The 14,616-nt window shown below is 34.9% G+C and overlaps 1 long non-coding RNA gene across 1 annotated transcript; it reads right to left on the bottom strand.

Moving 5' to 3' along the window:
- Positions 1 to 865: 865 nt before the first annotated feature.
- On the bottom strand, positions 866 to 3,934 carry LOC134484402 (uncharacterized). The gene is made up of 2 exons (XR_010061847.1): positions 3,726 to 3,934; positions 866 to 1,368 (listed from the first exon to the last, which is right to left on the bottom strand). It is a non-coding gene; the product is annotated as an uncharacterized LOC134484402 (long non-coding RNA).
- Positions 3,935 to 14,616: the final 10,682 nt, after the last annotated feature.

Here is a 14,616-nt window from a genome sequence, read left to right on the forward strand (position 1 = left end):
AATAGATTGGACCAGAAAAGAAACACCTCCTGTCACATAATAGTCAAAACACCAAACACACAAAATAAAGAAAGAATATAAAAAGCAGTAAGGGAAAAAGGTCAAGTAACATATAAAGGGAGACCTATCAGAATCACACCAGACTTCTCACCAGAAACTATGAAGGCCAGAAGATCCTGGACTGATGTCATACAGACCCTAAGAGAACAGAAATGCCAGCCCAGGTTACTGTATTCTGCAAAACTCTCAATTAACATAGATGGAGAAACCAAGATATTCCATGACAAAACCAAATTTACACAATATCTTTCTACAAATCCAGCACTACAAAGGATAATAAAGGGTAAAGCCCAACATAAGGAGGCAAGCTATACCCTAGAAGAAGCAAGAAACTAATCATCTTGGCAACAAAACAAAGAGAAGAAAAGCACACAAACATAACCTCACATCCAAATATGAATATAACAGGAAGCAATAATCACTATTCCTTAATATCTCTCAATATCAATGGCCTCAACTCCCCAATAAAAAGACATAGATTAACAAACTGGATACGCAACGAGGACCCTGCATTCTGCTGCCTACAGGAAACACACCTCAGAGGCAAAGACAGACACTACATCAGAGTGAAAGGCTGGAAAACAACTTTCCAAGCATATGGTCAGAAGAAGCAAGCTGGAGTAGCCATTCTAATATCAAATAAAATCAATTTTCAACTAAAAGTCATCAAAAAAGATAAGGAAGGACACTTCATATTCATCAAAGGAAAAATCCACCAAGGTGAACTCTCAATCCTCATCTTCTGTTGGTTTATATACAAGTGTGCAATTTCTAGGCTTGAAAGTAAAATGATGCTATCTGGTGCTAGATAGAGGAGCCTTATTTTTTAATATGGCAGCTTGCTATTTTTGTAACATGGTAATTTGGTTGAACACAATAAATTACAGTAGTAACTGATCTCCCCTTCTTCCTGGATGAGTGAGGTGATGATTAAATGTTGATGTCAGCATCCTTCAGCATATTCAGATGAGCTTCTGCTTCTGTTGAAAATGATGCTGTGTTTGATTGTGGTCTGAAGCTTTGAAGCACTACTTGGCATCTCCTTCCTTGGAGGTCTCACTATTTAAACATTACAGATTTGATAGCTTGTTGGTAAGGTGAGGTCCAGCTTGTCTCCACTAGGTCATCTTCATGTGAATCCGGTGGTTATACGGTTTTGTTTTAGGGATATTTCATTTTTTCAATAATGGTTTTAGCTGACATTCATGGAGAGGATGAATCCTTAGAACTGTGCCATTAGTGAAAGGAAATCCTGTCTCGAGTATGTTTCTTTACAAAGCTGTGTCACACCATCCTTTGGGTCCTCTGCTGGAAAAGTAGAATCAAGTCTCAAATAATGCCTTTTAAATTGTATCCTCTAGTATTATAGGTATAGGACAGTACTGTATCATACCTCTGTGGATGTAAAATAGCTTGTACCTGCTTTATGATACGTAGTAGTGACCGTGCTTTATCAGAGCTGTTTTTAATGATGTTGCTCAGAATGTTTTCTTTCCAGATGATAATTGAGAAGCTAATATAAAAAAAATGGTGCCAGGTACCACAAGAGTAATAGAACTGGTCTGTTTTCTCGGGTTTTGTTTTCTTACTTTTTTTTTCTTTTTTTAATGGAGTTTGCTGGATGTCTCTACAGTTTTGTTCAGATGACTGCAGAACCTGGAAAAGCTGTTGCTGCTGTTGATGCATAACACACTGCTATTATTGGTCTTTTTATATAAATACAAATATATATATACAGATATATAATTTGAATTTTTGGAAACTTTAGCTGTGCTGGCAACTTTGGAAAAAAGTGTCCCCGTTTACTGTGTTGAGTTGCCACTGTACAGAAATTAACAGCCATATTGGTCTAGAAATGTTGAACTTAAGTTTTTTCCATTCGTACAGGGGTAACGCACTGTATTAAATATGTAAGGTCTTATCTACGTGGGTTTGATTACAAAAACTAATAAAGTATTCTCTAAATTAAAAAAATTAAAAAAATAAAAAACAAACAAAAAAAGATTCCTTATATCATGAATCCTTGTAAAACCAGTATACATTCTAATAATATTGTCAAAAAAAGTATTATACGTACAAAATTATGTGGCTGAATACTTTGAAGTAGTAAGAAGAAATAAAAATACATTTTCATAATAAAAAAATTCTGTTTTCCAATTCCATTTTCTGCAATGATTTCGGTCACAAAGGGGGCCCAGCTATAGAGTGAGGATAACAGCAAAAATACTGTATACCTACTTCAAATAAGAAACACCCAAATCCTTATTTTTAACAAAAAATTACCAGACATTAGGAGAGAAAAGGACAACATGGAGTACTGAATTCAGATCTCTAGACCCATTTGATATCAATACACTCTATCTCCCTTCCAGTGTTTGCATGCCCAGACTTGAGCTAAGATGATGTACCATGATTCTTCTTAAGGCCAAATATAAAATACCCGGTGATGGATAGGGAGAAAAATGTCTTGAGGACCAGTTAAACATCTACTTCAATTGGTTCATAAAAACAGGAGAGAGTCTATTTGAAATAGTCATTTGTGAATTCTACATTATTGACGTATTTGGCCAGAATCCAGGATAACATTCCACTAAAACACATTGGTGTAGGAATCACCAAAAGTATATATGTATATGTCAGCCAACAAATCTAGATAAGATTTGAGGTAAGAAGTGCATTCTGCTAGGAACCGGATATAGATATTTACTGAGAGACACAATTATAGCATGTCAAATACAGAAGTGAATGCTTGTAGCAAAGCAGTGAACTGAAAACGGACCTCTATTTGGTAAATTTTGAAAAAGGATTAGAAGACCAGAGGGTGCTTTCAACCCCATAAGAAAAACTATGCTAATGAACCAGAGCTTTTTGTACTAGACCAATATAAAATGAAAGTACATGGACGGAACTATGGCTCCAAATGCATATGTGGCTGAGGATGGCCTTTTTGGGCAACACTGGAGAGAGAGGCACTTGTCCTCCCTAGTTTGTGTTCCAGTTCAAGGTAATGTCATGGGAAGGAAAGGGTGGTTAAAGAAGCAAATGGAATGGGTAGGGCACTTATGTTCAGGAAACTGGGAAAGGAAGTAGTATTTTAAATGTATATATAGAAACAGCTAGTTAAAAATTAATTAATTTTGCTAAAGTATAAATAAAACTGAAGGATATAAAAGAAAATAAAGCTGCAGAGTCATCACAATTATTGACTCGGAAAGCTGAAGTCGTAGTCATAGTAATACTACTGCAAATACTGAGTTGATTAAGTCTCAACTAGAAGAACATCTCTCTCCCAAATTTCAGTGTCAGAGCCAAACTACACTATAAGTGTCCGAAGCACGGAGGCTATTAAGTTGATTAGGGACACAATACTTGTTTTCCCTTCTTCCTTAGGACCTTTTCTTCTTGACGAAAAAAGTAAAAGTCATGAGCTCTCAGGAAATCAACTGTGCCTTTCACAATAGTTGGCTTTTGGAATAAAGAAATGAAGGATATAATCCCTCAGGAACCATAAGAACAGGGAAGTCCAGAAGCTTCTGAGAGTCTCCCAGGTCCTGATAACCTTATGTAGAAGGCTCAGATTAAGGCTATCTCTTCAGCGACCACTCAACTCCTACCATTCACTGAGCTTTCTCAAAAACCACATATTTCTTCCTTATTTTTTATACCAAGACAGAAGGCCAGCTTCCTTCTTCCCATTTCTGATGTCTTCATCCTCTTTGTTATCACACCCCAATTTGCTCTGAATTGGAGGATATTAGTAAAACCTTTTGGTACTGAAGGAATATCTGAGAGGCAGTTGCAGTCACGACAATAGTTGTGACATCACAGAAGAAGCCAGGACTCTCAAAGTTACAAGAGAGTTTTCAGGGAGGGCATAAATATGATGTCACTGAGAACTGCTGTGACCTACCTGCTGAACACCTTTCCTTACATTGACCAGATTCGAGTTTGCAATTTCTAGGTATGTCTCCTGTGACACAGTGGAAACCTGTACATAACCCATCACTCTAAAGCTAGAGACTTCTCTCTGCTTCACTAGTGGTTACATGTTCTGAATGGAGAAATTTAGACAGGGACTTGGCATGGGTTGTAAAGATTTAGGAACATGGAGTGTAGGAGATTCTTCTGGGTATTACTTATATTCCCAGGTTCATTCCTGTGACTCAGTTCAATATTCTAGGAAATCTCTGTTTCCCAAAGGCCAGTATTTTCCCTACAGACGTTTAATTGTATGAATACTGTATTTCAATTTCTTATTGAAATTCATTGTTAGGGGACTTTGGAAATATTCCACAATGTGTACTCGAAAATTCTGCTTTCTAATTCCATTTTCTGCGATGATTTTATGGGTCACAAAATGGGACCAGGTAAAGAGTGAGTATAAAAGTGTAAATACTGTGTACCTACTTCAAATGGTAAACTCCCAAATTATTATTTTATTGAAAAATTACCAGACATCAGAAAAGCAAAGGACAACATGGACTATTGAGATAAGTTTCTTGTCCCATTTGATGTCAGTACTACACTATATAGCTTCCAGTGTTGTGAAGACCAAAAGTAAGATACCGGATGATATGCAGGGAGAAGAATGGCTTGAGGACCAGTTATAGGTCTACTTCAATAGATTATAAAAACAGGAAGGAGTCTTTTAGAAATTGTCATTTGTGAACTCTACATTCTTGAAATATTGGGTAGAATCCATGTTAACATTCTTCCTATCTTCCATAGCTGTATGATCCACCAAAAGTATCTATGTATACATCAGCCAATAAAAACTTGATAAGATTGATGAAGGTAAGAAGTGCATTCTACCAAGACCTGGATATAGGTATTTCCTGAGAGACACAGATACAGCATGTCAAGTACAGAAGTGAATGGTAGTAGCAAAGTAGTGAACTGAAAAGGGACCACTTTTTGGTAAATTTTGAAAAAAGATTAGAAGAGCTGAAGGTGCTTTCAACCCCATAGAAACAACAATGCCAATGAACCACCACTTTCTCATACTAGACCAATATACAAAGAACATACATTGAACCTATGGCTCCAAATGCATATGTGGCAGAAAATGAGTTTTTGAGCAACATTGGAGAGAGAAGCCCTTGTCATCCCTAGTTTGTCTCCCAGTTTAAGGGAATGTCATGCAGCAGACAGGCTGGTTAGAGAAGAAAGAAATGGAACGGTTAGGGATCTTATGGGCCGGAAACTGGGAAAGGAAATAATATTTTAAATGTAAATATAGAGACATCCAATTAAAAAGTCAATAAATTTTGCTGAAAAATAAAAAAAAAATTAATGACATAAAGGAAAAGAAAGCTGCCAAGTAATCACACATATTGACTCAGAAATCTGAAGTGATAGAGTAATACTAGTGGAAAGTCTAAGATGATGAAGTTTCAACTAGAAGCACTTGTTTCTCCCAAATATCAGTGTCAGACACAAACTGCACTATAGATATCCAAAGCATGGAGGAGTTTACTCGGAGCTAGGGACACAACAGTTGTTTTTTACTTCTTCCTTAGGACTTTTTCTTCTTGACAAAAGAGTAAAGGTCATGACCTCTCTGGAAAACAACTGTGTCCTTCACAACACTTGGCTTTTGGAAGTAAGAAATGAATGATATGAATTCTCCAGGAACCATAAGAACAGGGAAGTCCAGATGCTTCTGAGAGTCTCTCAACTTCTGATTCCCTTACGTGGTAGGTTCAGATCAAGGCTATCTCTTCATCGATAGCACTCAACCCCTACCTATAAATGTCTCACTGAGCTTTCCATAGGACCATATATTTATTCCTTGTTTTTTATACCAAGACAGAGGGCCAGCTTCTTTCTCCCTAATTCTGATCTCTTCATCCTCTTTGTTATCACTCCCCAATTTGCTCTGAATTAGAGGCCAATTAGTAAACCCTAGAGTTACTAAAGGAATATCTAAGAGGCAGTTGCAGTCAGGACAACACTTGTGACATCATAGAAGAAGATAATGCTCTCCAGGTTACAAGAGAGTTTTCAGGGAGGCTTAATGTTGATGTCACTGAGAACTGCCATGGCCTACCTGCTGAAGACCTTTCCTTATACTGACCAGATTCGAGTTTGCACTTTCCAGGTATGTTTCCTCTGACACAGTGGAAACCTTTATGTACTTTATCTCTCTAAAGGTAGAGATTTCTCTCTGCTTCACTAGTGGTTACATGCTCTGAATGCAGAAAGTTATTAAGAGGCATGGCATGGGAAAAAAAATTTAGGAACATGGAGTGTAGGTGATTCTTCTAGATAATATTTTTATTCTATATGTCACAGGTTCATTCTTGTGACATAAAGTTCAATTTTCTAGGGTTTCTCAAAGATCAGTATTTTCCCTACAGACCTTGAATAGAATGAATATTGTATTTCAATTTCTTATTGTAAATTCCTTGATAAGGGACGTTGTAAATATTCCTCGATGTGTACTCATAAATTTTGTTCTCCAATTCCATTTTCTTCAATGATTTTGGTCACAAGTGAGTCTAGCTATAGAGTGAGTATTAACAGTGTAAATACTGTGTACCTACTTCAAATGATAAACTCCCAAATGCTTATTTTATCAAAAAATTACCAGACATCAGGAAAACAAAGGACAACATGGACTATTGAATTTGGTTTCTTGTCCCATTTGATATCAGTACTACACTATGATGCTTCCAGTGTTCCTATGGCCAGACTTGAGGGTTTAGGATGTTTTAACATGATTCTTTTTTCAGGCCAAATCTAAGATACTGGATGATGGGCAGGGAGAACAATGGCTTGAGGAGCAATTAAACATCTACTTCAATAGGTTCATAGAAAAAAAAAAAGATGAAGTCTATTTGAAATTGTCATTTGTGAATTCTACATTCTTGACATAGTTGGGCAGAATCCATGTTAACATTGCACTTAACTACATAAGTGTAGGAGTCACTAAAATTATGTGTATACATCGGCGAACAAACCCAGATAAGATTTATGACGGTAAGATGTGCATTCTGGCAGGAACCGGAAAAAGATATTTCCTGAGAGACACAGATACAGCATATAAAATACAGAAGTGAATGCTAGTAGCAAATCAGTGAACTGAAAACAGACCTGTTTTTGATAAACTTTGAAAAAGGATTACAAGAGCTTAAGGTACTTTCAACCCCTTAAGATCAACAATGCCAATGAACCAGAGCTTTCTCGTACTATACCAATATACAAAGAAAGTACATGGACTGAGCTATGGATCCAAATGCATGTGTGGCAGAAGAGGGCCTTTGGGAAACATTGGAAAGAGAAACCCTTGTCCTCCCTTGTGTATCTTTAGTTCAAGGGAATGTCATCCTGGAGAAAGGCTGGTGAGAGAAGAAGGAAATGGGAATGGTAAGGATCTTATGGGCAGAAAACTGGGAAAGGAAATTATATTTAAAATGTAAATAAAGAAACATCCAGTTAAAAAAAGCAATAAAATTTGCTAAAAAATGAAAAAAATGAAAGTTATAAAAAAAGAAAAAGCTGCCAAGTAATCACATATATTTACTCGTAAATATGAAGTGGTAGTCAGAGTAATACTAGTGGAAAGACTGAGATAATGAAGTCTCAACTAGAAGCTCTTCTCTCCCAGATATCAGTGTCAGACACAAACTGCACTATAGGTATCCAAAGCATGGAGGCATTTACACTGAGCTGAGGAGACAATACTTGTTTTCCTTTGTTTCTTTGGACATTTTTCTTCAGGGCAAAAAGAGTAAAAGCCATGAGCTCTGAGGAGAACAATTGTGCCCTTCCCAACACCTGGCTTTTGGAATGAAGAAACTGATTATATAAACTCTCTGACTTCCAGGAACCATATCAAGCAAGGAAGTCCAGATGATTCTGTGAGGATCGCAGCTCCTGATTCCCATGTGTGGAAGGCTCGGGTCAAGGATATCTCTTCAGTGAAATCACTCAACCCCTACACAGTAATCACTGAGCTTTCCATAGACAATTTATTTCATCCTTTTTTTATACAAACACAGAAGGGAAGTTTCCTTCTCTTTATCTCCCTCCAAAATGGCTGTTTATCCGGAATAAGAGGTCAATGAGTTAACCCTAGAGGTCCTCAAAGAATATCAAAGAGGCAGTTGCTGTCACCACGACACTTGTGACATCACAGAAAAGCTAGGGCTCTCCAGGATACAAAAGAATTTTCAGGGAGGGCCTAAGAAGATTTCACTGAGAATTGCCATCGTCTAACTGTTGAACAACTTTCCTTACATTGAATAGATTTGAGGATGCCCTTTGCAAGAGTGTCTCATGTGACACACTGGAAACCTATACATACTATATATCTCTAAAGCTGGAGACTTGTCTTTGCTTCATTAGTACTTACATGTTCGGAATAGAGAATGTTGGTCAGGGGCTTGGCATGGATAAAAAAGATCTAGGAACATGGTGTGGAGGAGATTCTACTGGATAATAATTCTACTCCCAGGTCCTTTCCTGTGACATACAGTTCAAGTTCCTAGGTTTTTTCTGTTTCCCAAAGTCCAATATTTTCCCTCCAGACGTTTAGTTGAATGAATATTGTATTACATTTTCTTGTTGTACATTCTTTGAAAGGGAACTTTATATATGTTCCTGAATGTGTACTCAAAAAATCTGTTTTCCAATTTTATTTTTTTCAATGATATTGGCAACAAATTGGGCCCAGATAAAGTGTGAATATAACAGTATAAATACTGTATACTTACTTCTAATGATAATCTCCCAAATCCTTATTTTATACAAAAATTACAAGCCATCAGTATAGCAAAGGACAACATGGACCCTAGAATGCTGTTCTGAATTTCTTTAGGCTTGAAAAATTTTGCCTACAAAGTTTTGTGGATGTACTTGTGTGTTTATCCCTCTTCTGGTGGTCCTTCCAGACTACAGGAGTTGGCGTCTTAATGTTCCATATCACCAGTGTAAGTCACAGCTTAGGTCACCCCATTGATTTGTGGGTACTTCCATTATCCAAAGTCTCCTTCTCTTCCTGGAGGTTTCTCCCACCTCCTCATCTCTAAAAGTTGAAGATTTCCTTTCTTTCTCATGACTATCGGGTCATATCTCCTGTCCCTTCCCACACAGGTTCCATTCTCCTCTTCCTTCCTTCCTTCTCCCATCTAGTTTGTTTCCTCAATCTGCCTCCTAGACTATTGTATTCCCCATTCTACATGAGAGTCCATCATATGCACTTGGGCCATTCTTCTTGTTTATCTTCTTTGTATCTATGAGCTTTGTGCAGAATGTCCTGTAGTTTATGCATAATATTACTTATAATTTAACAATTTCAACAACCCTGCTGATTCATATTTTTATAGCAGTATGTTAAAATGAAAATTATAGTTTAGTATGAGTGAATGTCAGGAGGACCAAATTTAAGTAAAAAGAAATTTAAAACATAGATCAAATCACAGATTTTAAAAATTGATCTAATAATAAAAATTCTCTACTATCATAAGGAATTATGATATCACAGGCAATTTTTTAAGTGCTACCAAAATTTGGCAGACAAAAGATGTTTTTACCAAATAATTATGGATAATATGACTAAGATCAAATAAGATAAATATATTGTTTTCTTTCTGATAAAACATGCTGGCATTTTCCTCAAACATGATGTATTAAACATTATGGTATTAGTTTTAAATTTTGATATTTATTTTAACATAACCTATAAAGTCACAGGATGCATTATATTATTTTTGTAGACATTCAACCTCATCCTCGCTTCCTCAGTTCTTTTTTCCCACCTGCCCTATGTCCCTCACCACTTATACTAGTTTCTCTTCATTATTCTTACTTCTACATTCATATCCCACATCTTCAATATCTTCCATACCACACCGTTTTAAACCCTACATTCTAATCTCTGCGACCTATACCAGTTAAATGAACTCAAACCACCTACAGCTTCACATAAATACAAGTATATTAAAAGGAGATTCTTTGACCTTTATGAGAAAGAACACATGGTACTTGCCTTTCTGAGTCTTTGTTACCTTACTCGGTATATTTTCTAGTTTAATCTATTTTCCTGAAACCGTCATAGTTTACTTTTCCTAGGGGAGAATGAATTACCATTGTGTATATTGTAACATTCTTATGTATCTAGGTATAAATGAACATTCTTACTATTCTCAATAAAACAGCAATAGATTTCTTTGTGAATAACTATGAGAAAGCTCATATAGAGAAGTCAAGATTAATTACTGACAAACTAAGAAAAAATTTACAAAGATAAAAATAACTAACATATATGTGGTTAAATTAACTAGAGCAGTGTATGCTAAAGTTAAAAAGGATGTGGTATTTGTAATATTTTTATACTACTTAAAATGTAGAATATTCAATACTTTAAAGAATGCTTATAAAATTGTCCATCACTAAGTGATATTTCCACCAAAAATGTAATCTTTTTATAAAATACTTTGGAGATATATATATATATATATATATATATATATATATATATATATATAATTTATATATACATTTTGGTTATATATTATACATTATATATATATATTTTTTTTTAAATTTACCTTCAAAATAAAGGACATTAAGAAGTTACTGTCTCAAATTCAATAACAACACCAAAAACCTGGTATATGAATAAACAATAGACTAGAAGTTATTGAAAATCTTTCCAGTTAAATTAAGAGACTTAGAAAAGAGATAGCATTTTAATACAAATGCACATGTCAAACAAGATACAATAAAATCCTTAAACTATACTAAGATGGTTACTATTCAATCCTATGTGCTAAGGTTTCATCAACAAGCATGGTACATGAAGAGATGGTATATATCAGAAAAATAAATTCATGTTTAACATAGTAACTTTCTTCATAAATCCCAAGCAGACACTTCACTTTTTTGTTGCTTAAAAAGTATGTACAAATCACGGCTTTTGATTATAACACTGATATTTCAAAACTATCATTAAATATGCAAAGATCTTAACACAAAGCCCAGGGTTTTCAGAGCAACCATACAAAACATATGAAGGAAAAGAAAACATTTTTAAGTACATAGATATGCGTAATGCAGTCCCCAGCTAACCAGTAAAAGGCAGGTCAAATTTTTTGTTCTATATATTTCATAGAATATTCTCTCCCAGTTCTTTATTCCTTAGCATATGTTATTGCTTATCTCTCTCTGTTTCTTATCTTCTGAGAACAGGCGGTATTTCTCACAAAATTAGTTCAAATCATCTGATCTTCATTCCGAACAATCTAGAAGTTGTTTACATTAGAGGAAAACCAATTAGAGGTTCTCATTCTTTATTGTGCACAATTTTATATTTGATTTTGTATGCTTAATATGCTTCTACACCTTAGTTATGACCATTCAACACTAGCCTGAAATCCACCATTCTTAATTCACAATGTAAAAACCCTTTAGCTAATCACAGAAAATCCTTCAAAGTGTTTTTACATAGGTTTATTTAGTACACATTCAGCTTATAGTTTAAGGGGAATAGTAATGGAAAACATCTTTTGATACATTTTTGGTGCCTTCACATTATTTTATACCTAAGACATTTCATTAGAATCAAGATAAAATTATTAACATCTTACTAAAATGAGAATTTTCTTTGTATAATACACAACTTATTCTTGAACTTTTTGAGACAGTGTTTCTTTTATATATCTGGCAGTACCAGAACACACTCTCTCTCTCTCTCTCTCTCTCTCTCTCTCTCTCTCTCTCTCTCTCTCTCTGTAGACAAAGCTGGCCTCGAACTTAGAGTTCTGCCTACTTGTGCTCTCCAGTGCTAATATTAATGGCCTGTGCCACCACACCCCGTGCTTTTCTCCATCTTTAACAAGCTCTTGTCTGATTATATTCCAAATCTTATGAAGTTAGTTCCCTAGAGTACCTAGAAGAAATCCAATACCAAAAATATATTTTGCATATCTAAGTTCTTCTTCCCGAGGTCCTGATTCATCTAGTCACGTAGCAAGCTCTCTGAAGGAACTGAAAACAACAAATATTTGCTTTCATTCAGGAATAAAGAAAAGGCCTCTTCACTGCACAATCTCATGATATCATGACAGAATTCTTCCAACAATACGAAGTGAAATCTCATAAAGAGACTGGTACCAGAAGCCCTAGATTCTTACCTTATATTTGGTTATGCAGAATGTGACCACCATTTCATTATAACCAGGTTTAACCCAAACATATTCTCTGCCCCAAAAATCCATTTCTACTATATAGACCTATTCAGCCATGTTCAGTTAAATTTAAGCACCGACCACACCAAAGTGAGGATTTATAAAATATCCATCAGAAACATGGGAAGAAATGCTACAAAAATAAATTTATAAAAATAAATAAACAAAAGGTCTTTTACTTGTTGTAACACAACATCTATCCATTTTCATTGTATTGATTGTTTCTGTGTATATTCACAAGCCAAGAAAATTGTATTTAAGCCAGGAAACAACTTGTGAGATTTAGTTCTCTCTATTATATAGACTATGAAGACTAAACTTAGATATCAATGCTTAATAGAAAGCCATTTTACATGTTGTGTCATTTCACTTTCTCAGATTTTTTTGTGTAATTGAAAAATATAGCTAAATCTTGTTATTTAATTTTTTCCCACTCCATTTCAACTTCTACTTTAATCCTGAGTAATAAGTCACAATGGGATCAGATTACATATATTGGCTCCATACGTATTTTTCGAAAAATTACAAGGCAAAGTTTTATATGTTGGAAAGTACACTTTTGGGAGTACATTATACTGGAAATTTAGTTCATCCTTTTTCATTAGTTTTCTCTGAATGACTCTTATTTGCTAATTTGTTTTAAATTTTTAGGTAATGGTGTGTGTTTGTTTCTGTATGTGTGTGTGAGTGCCTGTGTGTGTACACATACATACATATGTATATTTGATAATTCAAATATAATACCAGAGAAAGTTACTTTAGTGATATTGATAATTTATTGACGCAGTGAATTTTTGTATATGCTGTATATAAACTTGAAAATATTTTTTGTGTATTTTTTCAAAAGCAATTTTTAAATATGTATACTAGATCAAACATACTAATTACAGTTTTAGCTTTTTCCACACTAATTTTTTCTCATTAGATGTCTAGAAAGAAATACATGGATGGATGAATCTTATCTTAACTCCAATTTTAGGTAGAATCAATGATATATCTTTCTTTTGCTCACCTTTAGTTCACAAATTATATATTTAATTTGCTCTATTTATATTAGAAACGTGTGCCACATTATATGTATATGTATTCGTTGATAACTTCCTTCTGTCAACAAACATTAATAATGAATGATTTATATACATTATTACAAAATCTAAGAACATTCAGTTTCTTCCATAATCAACTACAATAATGGATGAATATTAGAACCATTTCCTGATTGACGCGATTAACAAAATTATTTGATGTACCATTCCTATAAACATACTACACTGGGGAAACAAGTCTTCATAGGATTAAGGGCTTTTCCTTCCAATCTTGCTGGACAGTGCATTACTCTACCACACATGTGGCTGGTATCATGGGTTCCTCATTCTGTACTCACTAGTGGGTTGTTTAATCCCCTGAATTTCTGGTGGGATCTTGTTGGTTGAAATTGTTGTTCTTCCTGGGGTTTTGCAAATCCCTTCATCTCAATAAGTATTTTTTCTAAAACCTCCATTGAAACCCCCTTGTTTAATCCAACAGTTAGCTGCAACCATACTCATTTATATCAGTAGGGATCTGTCAGAGCCTCTCAGGAGTCATCAATACCTGACTTCTATTAGCAAGGATTTGTTGGCATCACCAATAAAATCTGTATTGTGTGGCTGCATATTGGATGGATCCCTATGTGGGACAGTCTCTGGTTGACCCTTTCTTCGTCCTGCTTAACTCTTTATCATTGTATTTCCTCTCATGAATATTTTGTTCTCCCTTCTTAGAAAGAATGAAGCATCCACATTTTGAACTTCCTTCTGCCTGGGCTTCATATGACCTGTGGATTCTTTCTTATGCATTCCACACTTTTGGGTTGATACACACTTCCAATTAGTTTATAGTATTTGTGTTCTTGCCTCACACAGAATGATAATTTCTAGTTCCATCCCTAGAATTTTCTGCAAACATTGTTTTTGATAGCTTAGAAGTACAGGTGTGTAAATGCACCAAATTACCTTTATCCATTACTCTGTTGAGGGATATCTGGGTTCTTTTCATCTTCTGACAAATATGTATAATACATACATATATATATATATATATATATATATATATATATATATATATATATATACATATTGTTGCTACCATCAAACAGCATCATATGTCCTTGTTATTTGTTGGAGCATCTTTTGTGTATATACCCATGAATTGGTATTGCAGGACCCTCATGTACTACGAATTTTGTGAGAAAATTCCAGACTGATTTCCAGAGTGGTTATACCAGCTTCCAATCCCACCAACATTGGAGGAGTCTTCCTCTTTATCCACATCCTTTTAGGAATCATTTGTCAACTGAATTTATTTTTATCTTAACCATTCTGGT

Source organism: Rattus norvegicus, chromosome Y (genome assembly GCF_036323735.1).
Source record: "Rattus norvegicus strain BN/NHsdMcwi chromosome Y, GRCr8, whole genome shotgun sequence".
Lineage (NCBI taxonomy): Eukaryota > Metazoa > Chordata > Mammalia > Rodentia > Muridae > Rattus > Rattus norvegicus.